The 13,910-nt window shown below is 43.5% G+C and overlaps 1 long non-coding RNA gene across 5 annotated transcripts; it reads right to left on the reverse strand.

Annotated features, from left to right (window-relative positions):
- Positions 1-10,403: 10,403 nt before the first annotated feature.
- LOC307023017 lies at positions 10,404-13,801 on the reverse strand. 5 transcript variants are annotated; one of them, XR_013803568.1, is made up of 6 exons: positions 12,785-13,801; positions 12,334-12,394; positions 11,708-12,251; positions 10,903-11,528; positions 10,675-10,774; positions 10,404-10,535 (listed from the first exon to the last, which is right to left on the reverse strand). It is a non-coding gene; the product is annotated as an uncharacterized lncRNA (long non-coding RNA). The 5 variants fall into 5 exon arrangements; XR_013803567.1 differs by having other exon boundaries at positions 10,404-11,528; positions 11,708-11,831; positions 11,979-12,251; XR_013803569.1 differs by having other exon boundaries at positions 10,675-11,528.
- Positions 13,802-13,910: the final 109 nt, after the last annotated feature.

Raw genomic sequence — 13,910 nt, forward strand, 5'->3', positions numbered from 1 at the left:
AAAGAGTGAAACAGCGCCCCTCTAGATGTTATGGTGAAACAGTAGATTGCACTCTCTGTTGCGAGAGGAGGCCAGCCGAAATTTGCTTCCCTTGGTGAAAAGAAATGGAGGGATTGACCAATCAGATGAGGCTCACGTCATGCCCCTGCCAACCTGTGATTGGTCAGGGCCATGCCAAGGGAAGCACGAGGCGGCTGGCTTCCCTTGCCTCACAATCCAATCAAATCGCATCAACTTAGCGGTGCAGTGACGCGTCCCAAAAAGCGGAAGTAAACTGTGCTCGGTTTCCCTCGACAAAATAGCAATGGGATTTCTCCACAGGGTTTTGGAAAATAGCTCGAAAAAAGGTCAGTGGAAAACGAACCTGTTAGGTAAACGCACATTTTGTTCAGTCGGATAATATCCACATGTCTACCCTACTTTTATAATTTTCGAATCATAAATCTAATCGATAGAAGATAGATAGCGTCACTGCACCACTCTCATCGCCGTTAGAAAGTAGCAAGCAACTGAAGCAAGTGCAATTATGGAGTGGTGGAGATTTGGAGTATTTCATCAAAAATAATTGTACTAAACTTCTGCTGCAGCAGCAACAACAAATACAATCTGATGACAGGCCAATGCCCAAACTGGAGCTGTGTACAGCGAGGAACAAAGGAGCGAACCGGACGTAAAACGTTAAGGGTCTCCTGATTTAGTTTGTGAATGAATGCTTATTAGAGTTTCGGCTGGAGAGTGCGTGCGAACCTGTCGGTCAGATAACAGGCGTGTGTAAGTCCTGCATCTGTATGATACAAATGTGTGTAAAATGATACCGGGTGCTGTAATCACTCATTTGGTTACGTTATTACATTGACCACCCAACCCAGTCTCATGGCATTTCGTGTTCACCAACACGATTTTTAATCTATTGATTTGTGTTCACCAACACAATTTCCCCCTTTTTTTCGTGTTTCAAAGCACGATTTTAAAAGCATTGTACTTCTATTGGTAGTCTCACGGCATTACGTGTTATAGGAAGACCGGAAGCTGTGTGGTTCATAAAAACATGTTCTTACTCAATATCAAGCCACAATTATTGCTTTTATTTTAAATCGTATAATTTCTGACTTTTGCTGCCATCTGTGAGGAAATCAAATGGGGCTCAGAGCCTCAGAATACTGAAATCTGTATTTTTTAAATCTTTTTTTCCTTCTAATTTGTTATTCTTTTCAAAATGACACACTGTTATTTACTCACCAATAACACACAATTATCCTTGTTTTTACTTATTTGTTTAGTTCCATAATCTCTGGCTTTTTTGACGTCCGTCAGGAACTGAATTTCAAAATAAAATAACCGGAAACAGACGTAGGCATTTCGAGCGGTTACCCAAAATCCTCAGCTATGGTTTAAGCTCGCTAATTGGATGTTTTAGCAGCAATGCATGTTGGGATTTGGTGTTTATATGATATGAAATCGGAAAAACATTTCAAAAGAATAAAATAATACTTAATTCCGAGTGTTCTGTCACGGTTTGTGAAACAAGCAGGACCCAAATGCAGATATAAACTGAAAATCCCTTTATTTCAAGGCTATGATATATATACACAATGACAAAACAGAACACTCACCGCAGAACTAGTCAGGGAACAAGACGAACCGACCAAGACAGACAGAAAACCCAGAACTTAAATACACACAAGACCAATCACACAACAAGACACAGGTGAGGAGGGAGGAGAAAACACAGGGGCCCAGGTGAACATAATCAGACAATTAGACACACCAGGGAAACTAATGACAAGAGGAAAACACAGGGAAAAGGACAAGACAATAACCCAAAGGAAAACATGACATGGAAAACAGCAAAAAATAACAAACCTACAAAACTATAAACGTGACATAACATGAGAATCGTGACATAACCCCCCCCTCAAGGGACGGATTCCAGACGTCCCAAAAAAACAAAAATCCAGAAGGGTGGGTGGAGGGGGTCTGGAGGACAGGTCTCGGGCAAACGGCCCGGGGGCAAGACAGAGTTCAAAAAAAGGGAATTCGGGCGGACGTCCCGGGGGCAAGGCAGAGTTCAAAAAGGGGAATTCGGGCGGACGGCCCGGGGGCAAGGCAGAGTCCATGGGGGGAATCTCGGGCGGACGGCCCGGGGGCAAGGCAGAGTCCGAGGAGGGGTGAAGACCAGACAGCTCCGGAGGCCGGTCAGGAGCCGGTGTCGGCAAGATCCCCCATGGAAGAGGACACAGGACCGGCAGGACCCCCGGCAGGAGAGCAGTCGGCGGAATCCCCAACGCGACAGGACATGGAGTTGGCAGGACCCCCAGCGGAAGAGTAGTCGGCGGGACCTCCAACGTGGCAAGACATGGAGTTGGCAGGACCCCCGGCAGAATAGCAGTCTGCGGGACCTCCAACGGCTCAGGACATGGGGTTGGCAGGACCCCCGGCAGAAGAGTAGTCTGCGGGACCTCCAACGGGACACGACATGGAGTTGGCAGGACCCCTGGCAGAAGAGTAGTCTGCGGGACCTCCAACGTGACAAGACATGGAGTTGGCAGGACCCCCGGCAGAAAAGTAGTCTGCGGGACCTCCAACGGAACAGGACATGGGGTTGGCAGAACCCTCGGCAGAAGAGCAGTCTGCGGGACCTCCAACGTGACAAGACATGGACTTGGCAGGACCCCCGGCAGAAGAGTAGTCTGCGGGACCTCCAACGGCACAGGACATGGGGTTGGCAGGACCCTCGGCAGAAGAGCAGTCTGCGGGACCTCCAACGTGACAAGACATGGACTTGGCAGGACCCCCGGCAGAAGAGTAGTCTGCGGGACCTCCAACGGCACAGGACATGGGGTTGGCAGGACCCCCGGCAGAAGAGTAGTCTGCGGGACCTCCAACGGGACCAGACATGGAGTTGGCAGGACCCTCGGCAGAAGCGCAGTCTAAGGGACCTCCAACGGCTCAGGACATGGGGTTGGCAGGACCCCCGGCAGAAGGGCAGTCTGCGGGAGCTCCAACGACACTTGAGTGGGTTGGTTCGCCAACAGAACCCGGGGAGCTGGCGTCGGACGGACAGCCAACAGGAGACGAGGTGCTGGAGTCGGCCGGTACGCCGACAGGACTCGAGGAGCTGGCGTCGGCCGATGAGTCAGCAGGTGACGAGGAGCCGGAGTCGGGACCATGGTTACTGGAGCCGGCACTGAAGCCGGGACCATGGCTGTAAGGTCCGGTTCTGGAGCCGGAAACATGGCTGTAAGGTCCGGTTCTGGAGCCGGAAACATGGCTGTGTGGGCCGGCACTGGACCTGGAAACATGGCTGTAAGGTCCGGTTCTGGAGCCGGCAACATGGCTGTAAGGTCCGGTTCTGGGGCCGGAAACATGGCTGTAAGGTCTGGTTCTGGAGCCGGAAACATGGCTGTAAGGTCCGGTTCTGGAGCCGGAACCATGGCTCTTGGGGCTTGAGCTGCTAGCTTGGCCTTGCGACTCCTCCTCTTATCAGCTGCCTGAATACTCCGTGGACCTCCATAAGCCAGACGAGTTCCAGAATATGACTCCTGGACAGGAGCAGGAACTGGGGCAGTAGCATGGGTTTACTGCAGACGGAACCCACCGAGGCGTATGGTGCCAGGTTGGGAATTGCGAGGCCGGGAGCTAGCAAGCCTGGGGCTAGCAGGCCGGGAATCACACACAGGGAGGATCTTTGAAATCCAGCCAGGTAAGAACTTCACCATACCTGGTTTCTCTCTAGCCATCTGGCGCGCCTCCGACAACACAGCCTCCCGCTGCTGAACTCCGGGTGCTCTCTTCCATCTATCCGAGCAGTTAGCCAAAAAAAAGGAAAAATGTAATAATTCCGACTCTAACGGATCTGCTTGGCCCATTTCTTGTTCGGTTCGTACTGTCACGGTTTGTGAAACAAGCAGGACCCAAATGCAGATATAAACTGAAAATCCCTTTATTTCAAGGCTATGATATATATACACAATGACAAAAAAGGAACACTCGCCGCAGAACTAGTCAGGGAACAAGACGAACCGACCAAGACAGACAGAAAACCCAGAACTTAAATACACACAAGACCAATCACACAACAAGACACAGGTGAGGAGGGAGGAGAAAACTCAGGGGCCCAGGTCAACATAATCAGACAATTACACACCAGGGAAACTAATGACAAGAGGAAAACACAGGGAAAAGGACAAGACAATAACCCAAAGGAAAACATGACATGGAAAACAGCAAAAACCTACAAAACTATAAACGTGACATAACATGAGAATCGTGACAGTTCTTGCTTTTCTCTTTGAAAGTCATCACATAACGGCATTGTAATACACGGTTCGGCTGCATTACATATTACAGATCTGCCGTAGTTCTCTATTTATAGAGCTCTGATGAGAAGACCTTTGGAAAAACTGGAAGAAATGCCGCCGAAACTGAATACTTGACGTGGATCATAAATATATCAACAATTAAACAACATCTTCAATTTCTCTTCACACAATACGTCTCCTTGCAGTATCAACACTAATTCAGCTGACTTGTAAATTTGATCTAATTCATAGACAGGTTATATTTACACCATAACGGTGCACAGCTGATATAAAAGGACTTGTAGTTTTTAAAGATATTACTGATTTTCTTTGAATATATGAATGTAAATTCCTATGTCTGAAATAGTATAGCAATATGCTGTAAAATTATGTGAAAGCATGAATAAAACTACACATCTTCAGATGTTGTACATACATAAGTGTCCTACACTAATAATACAAAGTTATTATGGCTGTTTGTACCTTGTGTGCACCGCCTAGTGGTTAAAGCACGTTATTGCATTATTGTTTTTATGTGTTATATTTGATTATATTACAAAAATATATAGTATATAGTACATACTTTCATAGGGGGAAAGTAGAAGGTCAATGATAGAAATATAGAATATAAAAAATCAAGAAGATACTATAAGTGATCTCTACAATAAAACAGTTTAATGCAGGATGTACAAAGATATTAATAGGAGAAGGTGCAAAACAGAAAAACGAATTAAGAAATTAGAAATGTGCAGAATATGACAGTTTAATGGTGGAGGTATACACACATCAATCAATCAATCAATGTTTATTTATATAGCCCAATATCACAAATGTTACATTTGTCTCAGTGGACTTCACAGTTTGTACAGAATATCAGTATGACAATACGACACCCTCTGTCCTTAGACCCTCACATCGTACAAGGAAAAACTTCCAGAGAAAACCCAGTTTAAAGGGGAAAATGGGAGAAACCTCAGGGAGAGCAACAGAGGAGGGATCCCTCTCCCAGGACGGACAGACGTGCAATAGATGCCGTGTGTAAATTGAAAAGATAATACATTTGCAACATAGGTAGTCCAAATGTTTGGAAATGCATGTGTGTATAATAGGAAGATGAATCCATGAGTATATCCATCCAGGACTTATGATCCAGGACCACAGCCACGACTCAAGATCCAGGACTCGCAATCCATGACACAGGACCGCAGGATCATCCATGACTCCGGATCCCGGCGTATATAGACACCAAAAAGAAAGACATTTGGGGAAGCTGGGTTAATCGGAACATGAGAGTACACAGGTATAGACAGAGAGAAGGAAGAAGTAAGATGTCCACACATATTGATAGATGTCTTGTAATGCGCTGTTGAGGAACCTGTGACCCAAGATTTTAATTCATTGCATACACCGTAGTTGTGTATATGATACTGTATGTCAAACCTTTGAAAATCTTGAAAGGGATGTGCAAAATAGCCATAATATACTGTCTTTAATTAACTATTAGTAGAGAATAACGAGTAATGAATATACTTTATTACTCATTTCCATTCATGTCAATTGCAGATAAATGTATAGTCTTCTCAAGCACCAACTATCAAATATCTCTCCTGATTGTTGGCACTTGACAATCACCTTCCCTGAATTTTACTCAGGTGTAACTAAAGTCTGATTTAAGGGTTGTTTATATTTCACATCATTAATCAGAATCTGCAAAGTAACTCAAATAATTGTAGTGGAGTAAAAATACCAGGTTAACCTCTGAATTGTAGTGGAGTAGAATTACAAAGTAACAATGAGCTATCATGTGGGCATATATTAATGATGCGCATTATGGACACAAGCGATTTTCACCCATGTATTAATTATATGTTTTACATTTGATAACACCAATGTGTTTAATACTGGCAACTTCTAATTGTGGGAAAAACGAAAACCTTCAGTAGAGACGTCCCATAGAACATTTTGCGAAACACAATAGCCAGCATGTGTAGTTCTGGGGGGGCGTTCGATTCCAGTTTTGGAAAGTCTGGCGTGGTTTCGTTCCATTTCAAACAGCTGTTTGAGGCTAGGCGTAACCTTGGCGCACTGCCACTCCAACATCCAATCCCAGAGCTTGAAAATGAATCACGGGGACTTTAGTCCTAAACGATAGCTGGGGATTATGGGTAGTGTAGTGTCTTCGGCCATCCTAAACTCCTAGAGGCCTACGTCTGTTTCCGGTTATTTTTATTTTGAAATTCAGTTCCTGACGGACGTCAAAAAAGCCCGAGATTATGGAAATAAACAAATAAATAAAGACAAGGATAATTATGTGTTATTGTTGAGTAAATAACAGTGTGTTATTTTGAAAAGAATAACAAATTAGAAGGAAAAAAATATTTTAAAAATACAGATTTCAGTATCCTGAGGCTCTCAGCCCCATTTATTTTCCTCACAGACTGCAACAAAAGTCAGAAATTATACAACTTAAAATAAAAGCAATAATTGTGGCTTGATATTGAGTAAGTACATGTTTTTATGAACCACACAGCTTCCGATCTTCCTATAACACGTAATGCTGTGAGACTACCAATAGAAATACATTGCTTTTAAAATCGTGCTGTGCAACACGAAAAAAAGGGGAAAATCGTGTTGGTGAACACGAAATGCCATGAGACTGGGTTGGACCACCACACCCCCCCCCCATCCCAAAAGAAAGGACGTATTATTGGCTTCCCCTAATTTTTTCCCCACGCCACGCTACTGCAAATCACTCCCCTTTTAAACTCTATTCTTGTTATTTTTAAAAACTTTTTTGTTACTGTCATATTGTATTTTATACCTGTTTTTCATTTAGACTCTAATGTCTCATTAATAACTATAATGATCATATCAAGGTGTGCCTTAACCTCACTGAGCTGAGGTTATTTGAGCCTCTCAGGAGAGAGCTCTCTTCCACCTGGTTGTAGAAAAGCTCTTTAAATTTGTTAGCATAGCTAGCTAACCAGATGCTAATAACAACAGATCGCCACTGTGCTTACAACTAAAGACAGCCACGCAAACACTGCGGTGTGTACGGCTCCTTATGGGTACTGCAATATTTGAAGAGCTGGAGCGCCGTTCCGGTGCTCTCCGTCAGCACTCTACTCTACACTCCTTTCCGACGAGACATATACCACGTGAAGACACGTTACGCGCTCGTGTTGTGTTCAAGGAACCTGCCCCTGGCCAGGAAAAACAGGCACTCGCTTATTTAATTATTTTGCGGTCTAGATTTCTTCTTCTTTTTTGAAGTGAAAAGTTGTCCGTTAGTCGGACTGACGGACGGACGGGCGGACGGACGGAGCCCCCCCCCCCACCCCCAAAACTCTTCGGTTCTCCGCGAATTACACAAGTCACCCAAATCAGCGTTAAAAAAGCGGGAGGCGCCGAAAAGCGACTAATTTGCATCACTGTTTATTAGTTACTAAATTATAAAAGTGACTAGTAACAAGTTACTTTACTTTAAAAATAATAACAATAAAAATACAAGTTTTTGTGTTGTTCTTTGGCACAGTAAGAGAAAAGACAACTCCCCATCATTGTAGCAATTATCATTACCAAATGTAGTTGAACAATATAACACAAAAGATATGTTTAGACATTAGTTGAGACGGTGGGGTCTTTGTGGCGACTAGTTTTATAGCCCCATGTACATTAGTTAGGTGCTTCAGGAGATTGGCATTGCTGTTATTCGATGTGGACAATACTTTCTGTCCTGCACACAGTTTACATTTTACCGTAAGCTTTTTTGCGTCCTTTATCCCCACAAATTAAAAATAGTGGTTATATGTCCAATTTGCAAATGCGCTGCTGCTCTCGCTGATACTTGCATCTGCCATTGTGTGTGTGTGTGCTGGTGGTGAGCGTTGCCGTGTGTGTGTGTGTGTGTGTGTGTGTGTGTGTGTGTGTGTGTGTGTGTGTGTGTGTGTGTGTGTGTGTGTGTGTGTGTGTTAGCATCATGGATGTATAATAAGAACTAGGTTAGCAGGTTAGCATTAGCAAGTGTTCGTGTGTGTGTATTTTCCCCATAAGGCAAGACCCGCCCAACTCTGTCTCTGATTGGCTTACCCTGAAATGTTACCCCGCGTTAACCAATCATCACTCCTCTCTGGTTACTTTCACTTTTCCATGGTACTGTGAGAGGACATCACTGTATTCGCCTGTAAGTTACATCCGCAGGGAGATTCGGTTCAGTTCCATCACATAATGTAACGCAGTAAGGCACCCATTTAAATCACACTAACTATAACGGCGTTATTTAATGGGAATAGGTAACTAGTAACGCTATTAGTTACTGCAAAAAGTAGTTGCGTTACAGTAACGCGTTACTGTGTAACGCGTTAGTCCCAACACTGTTAGTGATGGGTCGTTCGCGAACGATTCATTCTTTTTGAACGAATCTTTGAAGTGAACGAGATGAACTGATTCCTCCCACAAAATGATTTGTTTGTTTGAATCGCCGCCTTCCACCAAAATCTAAAGAGAAGCAGTTCGCGAACGACTAACTTAAAGAACTGGCGGAAACAGTTCAGAACTGTTTCCTACAGTTATTTTATCTTATCCCTTTCTTTCAAGAGGAGGGTCCAAAATACTGGATGTTCCATCTACACAGATTTGGACTCAGTTAGACAACTACCACAAATACAATGAAGTACTTTATTGTTGGACTCAGTAATAGTTGGACTTCTACCACAAGTAGGCTACTATGAAGTTATTTTACTGTGTACTTTTTCAGTTATTCTCTGTCAAACTCCTGTGGCAGAAAATCATTTTATCTCTCATAAAATATGGCAGAAAACATGCAGTTTGCAGAGGATTACAACTGTGATCAGAGCCCTCTCATCTGAGCTCCGTCACACACACACACACACACACACACACACACACACACACACACACACACACACACACACACACACACACACACACACACACACACACACACACACACACACACACACACACACACACACACACACACACACACACACACACACACACACACACACACACACACACACACAGGAGCAGGACATCCTCCTCAACCTGTCCGCCATAAATGCCTCAGAGAACGGATACCTGAACCCGGCGCCGTATAGATAGAAGAGTTACGACAGCGGAAGTCCAAAAACGGTTATCGTCACGTGGTTCATGCAGACGAGGATTGTTCCCCGGAAGTTCATGGCGGGCAATGTGAATGCATTGATAACAGGAGATAGAACTACGATTTTTGATAATTATTAGTGAATAAAGGTTTTGATATGCAATATTTATACAACAAATCGATATGTGTATGTATTTACATCAATATGTTTTAAAAAATAAAATAGAATTTGCTAATATTAAGTGCTAATATTATGATTAGTGTGAACAACTAGTTTACATGTTAGGCTAACAGTGCCTTGGTTAAAGAGCCTGTTGCTGTTTATAGCTTTGAATTCTTTAAAACCAATATTATCTTCTTAAACTTGTATGGTAGTCAGGAGCATCACTTTCTAATGTTTATTGGTATATTTAGAGGGAGGGGATCTAAAGGAATGCTTCAAAATTCAGATTAGATTAATTTCTACCATTTTCTTAAATTCATGGTAGTTTCAGTAATCCCATGGTAATTGAGGACACAAGTTATCTAAATGACTAATGTCCTCTTTATGGCTTTCAGAAAAGACAGGAGACCGACAGGTGACTATCAAAGGACTAGCAGCAGCAGCAGCAGCAGCAACATGATGATGATGTTAAATGTGTTGTTTTCAGGAACATCCATTGCAAATACATGGAATTCAATAAACATTGAATAGCATATCATGCAGTTTGTCTGTGCCTTTTCCTCCGTGTTGTCCTGGTTTGCTGTGCTGCCTCCTAGTCGCCACAATGGTTTGCTGTGCTGCCTGGGGATGCTCAAATCACTCCGAGAAAGGAGTACGAATGTACGGCTTCCCCACTGACACAGAGCGGAGGAAAAAATGGCTGGCTCAAGTCAGCAGGAGCAATTTCACGACCAACAGCAACAAAATATGTGAGGTTATTATATACAAACACTGCATTTGCACTTTTTCACAAAACGAAAACCACACCATTGGGAAAGCTTAATGTTTTGTTTAATACAAAAAAACAGGGAAAGGCTTGAAAAACACAGAGTTGAGACTCAGGGTGCAGGGTGAGGGTCTCAGTGCAGGTATTCAGGCTCCATTGAATCCCCCTCTGGTTCTTGTGCTGAAAGAGGGAGTAACAGACAGGAGAAAGGGTTATACACACCTATATAGCACACCTATTGGATGGGAAGTTGCCTTGGGGAGATAAGGTGTGGTCTTTGTTCCCAACTGAAGTTATGGAACTTTATTACTATACCCACCATCTTCGTGCATCGCCCTGTGGTTCAAAAAGGGAAGGGCCCCTGCACCACGATTCACCCCGGGACCTGTATCTACAAAGCCCATAGCTCATGATCACAGCTATAGTGTGAAAGATGACACAGGTATAATAAGTATGAACTCTTAGTAACAAAAGTCATATTTCTTATTTTTAAGTGGTATAATATTTTAAATGTTCGAAAATCTACAGTGCCATGTCTTCTACTTACATTAGTCTCAAAGACTGAGGGAAGAAGGGATGAGGAGACTGAGAGAAAGGAAAGTGAGGGTGAAGAAAGAGGACATGGCTAGTGAGGAGAGACAGGGAGGGTGGACACCACCCACTCAGCCAGCAGCCAGTCAGCATACGAGGGAACCAGCAGCCAGTCAGCATACGAGGGAACCAGCAGCCAGTCAGCATACAAGGGAACCAGCAGCCAGTCAGCATACGAGGGAACCAGCAACCAGTCAGCATACGAGGGAACCAGCAGCCAGTCAGCATACGAGGGAACCAGCAGCCAGTCAGCATACGAGGGAACCAGCAGCCAGTCAGCATACGAGGGAACAAGCAGCTAGTCAGCATACGAGGGAACCAGCAGCCAGTCAGCATACGAGGGAACCAGCAGCCAGTCAGCATACGAGGGAACCAGCAGCCAGTCAGCATACGAGGGAACCAGCAGCCAGTCAGCATACAAGGGAACCAGCAGCCAGTCAGCATACGAGGGAACCAGCAGCTAGTCAGCATACGAGGGAACCAGCAGCCAGTCAGCATATGAGGGAACCAGCAGCCAGTCAGCATACGAGGGAACCAGCAGCCAGTCAGCATACGAGGGAACCAGCAGCCAGTCAAACAGATCTATTAAAAAAATTAAAGAGAAAATTAAAGAGCCAAGAAGGAATCACCAAAAAAGCAAAGTCTGCACTAAGAAAAATCAGGAAGGAAAATGCAGCTTTCAAGAAAACAATGAAAATTAGGGACAACAGATATAAGAAAACGTTTTAAAAAGACCAACCTAAGGCATTAGGCAGACTCACCACAAAGGGGATGAAATGGAGCAATGAGACAATTAAGAAGGCTTTAAAAATGTGCTTTGCGTGCGGACCAACGGGTTACAAAACTCTGCAGGAATTGCAGATTCCCCTTCCAGGAATAAGGACACTGCAAAGAAGGATGCAATGTGTTAAGTTTGAGCCTCGTGTGTAACATCACTGCCCCTCCACCTGCCAACATCACTGCCCTCCACCTGCCAGCACCCAGCCAGAGGAGCGCAAACAACAAAAAAAAGCAAGGTGTCCCGTCATGTACCTGGAAGTTTGGGTTGGCAAAATGGAGTAAGAGAGGGACTTGAAAAACCTTGGTGGCTCTCTACTCATGTTGTTACAGTTGTCTTGGTTACAGCTCTCAAGTTTTTTTTGTTGCCATTTCCACATCTTTAGAAAATATGAAATAAATGAAGTGAAATCAACCTCTTCTCTGGAGAACAAACTTTGATTTCTCTGTCTTGTGAGTTTGCAGTCTTGCAGTTTTGCTCCTCCACCTGTAACATCACTGCCCCTCCACCTGCCATACAGTAGGTTACTAACAAGATTACTTATATAATACAGTGATAGAATACATGTTTAGTATGCTTACTTATATAAAACAGTAGTATTAAACTTACCTTGTGTTTTCACTCTCACTTAAGTCCCTCTCCCTTTGCCATCAATCCAAAATCAGCTGAGCTGCAACATTATACAGACAGGTAATAATCAACATAATCACAAGGACACAATATGGCTCTGCTAAAAACACTCACTCTTACACGCACCAAAATTATATTTATCTAATATTTAACTCCCTCCACCCCCGCATACAATCCCGTTTAGAAGCCCCTCTTCTCTAATTCAACAACGTTGGACGAAATGACATTAAGAGAACGGAATTTACAATTTAAAGGCTGTTCAACGTGTGTTGCTAACTTGATCCGTTATCCTAGCTTTATCTGTTATCTGTAAACGTTCCCTAAATCTACTAATTTAGGGATAATCCACTGACATCCTTTAATACACATGTTAATTTGAATCAGATGTACTGATAATATCCGCAATATAAATCTTTAAACTTCTTCTTACCTTTAAAAGTCCGTCACGAACGGTCTATTATGCTGCAACTCTACAGCTCTGCTAGCCTTGGCGCTAACTTCCGGGGAACGATTGAGAGGCTCCACGATCCGCCATTGCTGTAAAAAAGTGGTCCATTGGAGTGAACGGAGATGACGTAACTCTCAGTCTATACGGCACTGCCTGAACCGTAGCGTCCTACACACAGCGTTGTATTCTCCTCCCCCTGTCGGCCCTAAAAGCTTCAGAGGGCGGATACCTGAGCTCCATAGCATCCCGCTAATGAGAAACACACACACACAACGTTAGCGGGACATTCTCCTCCCCCTGTCGCCCCTAAAAGCTTCAGAGAGCGGATAGCTGGGCTCCGTAGCGTCCCACTAGCTTAGCCGCTAGCTAAAGGTAAATAAACATAGATGGGTACATAGCATATTAATAAATCGTCACCGATGTAGAGGATATATTTTTTTATTCACTTTGAACTCGGCCAAATGGAGTTTAATGCTTTGGGATTAAAGTTAGGCCACATAGTACGTGCATGGGTTTGAAAGAATAACGTGCTAGCCTGCTGTAATACATCGTATAGTCAGGCACACATTTATGAGATTTAACAATGGCCAATTATATTTCTTAAATAATATGTAGCCTATTCCCAGAGCATAATTCATGGGGCAACAAGGTGAGGTGCAAAATGTATTTTACTATCATACATTTTACGCCAGCAAACTTCTTGTACGGACTTCGGCAGTAGTGAAGACTCACTGAACGAATTAAGTACAAAGACGAGTCGTTCGCGAATGTGCAAATCACGTGAAGTCGTTCGCGAACCGGTGAACGAATCAGTGAACGAATCTTTAAAGTGAACTGAATCAAAAGATTTGTGTCCCCGAAGGGATTCGAAATGCCCATCACTAAAGCTTATGGCAAGCCGATTTAGCTTTTATTATATCTTATATAATATATATATATATATACCTAATAATGTTTATTTCTTGAATTTTAACTTGTTAGAATGCACATTTTTTATATCAAAAATGTAATTCTTACTAGTTATAATTCAATTTTTATTTATAGTTACAATTGAATTGTTGAAATTGTATTTCTAATATCAACAAATGGCATTTCGACTAGTTCAAAT

This window comes from Notothenia rossii (genome assembly GCF_949606895.1).
Source record: "Notothenia rossii genome assembly, chromosome: 10".
Taxonomy (NCBI): Eukaryota; Metazoa; Chordata; class Actinopteri; order Perciformes; family Nototheniidae; genus Notothenia; species Notothenia rossii.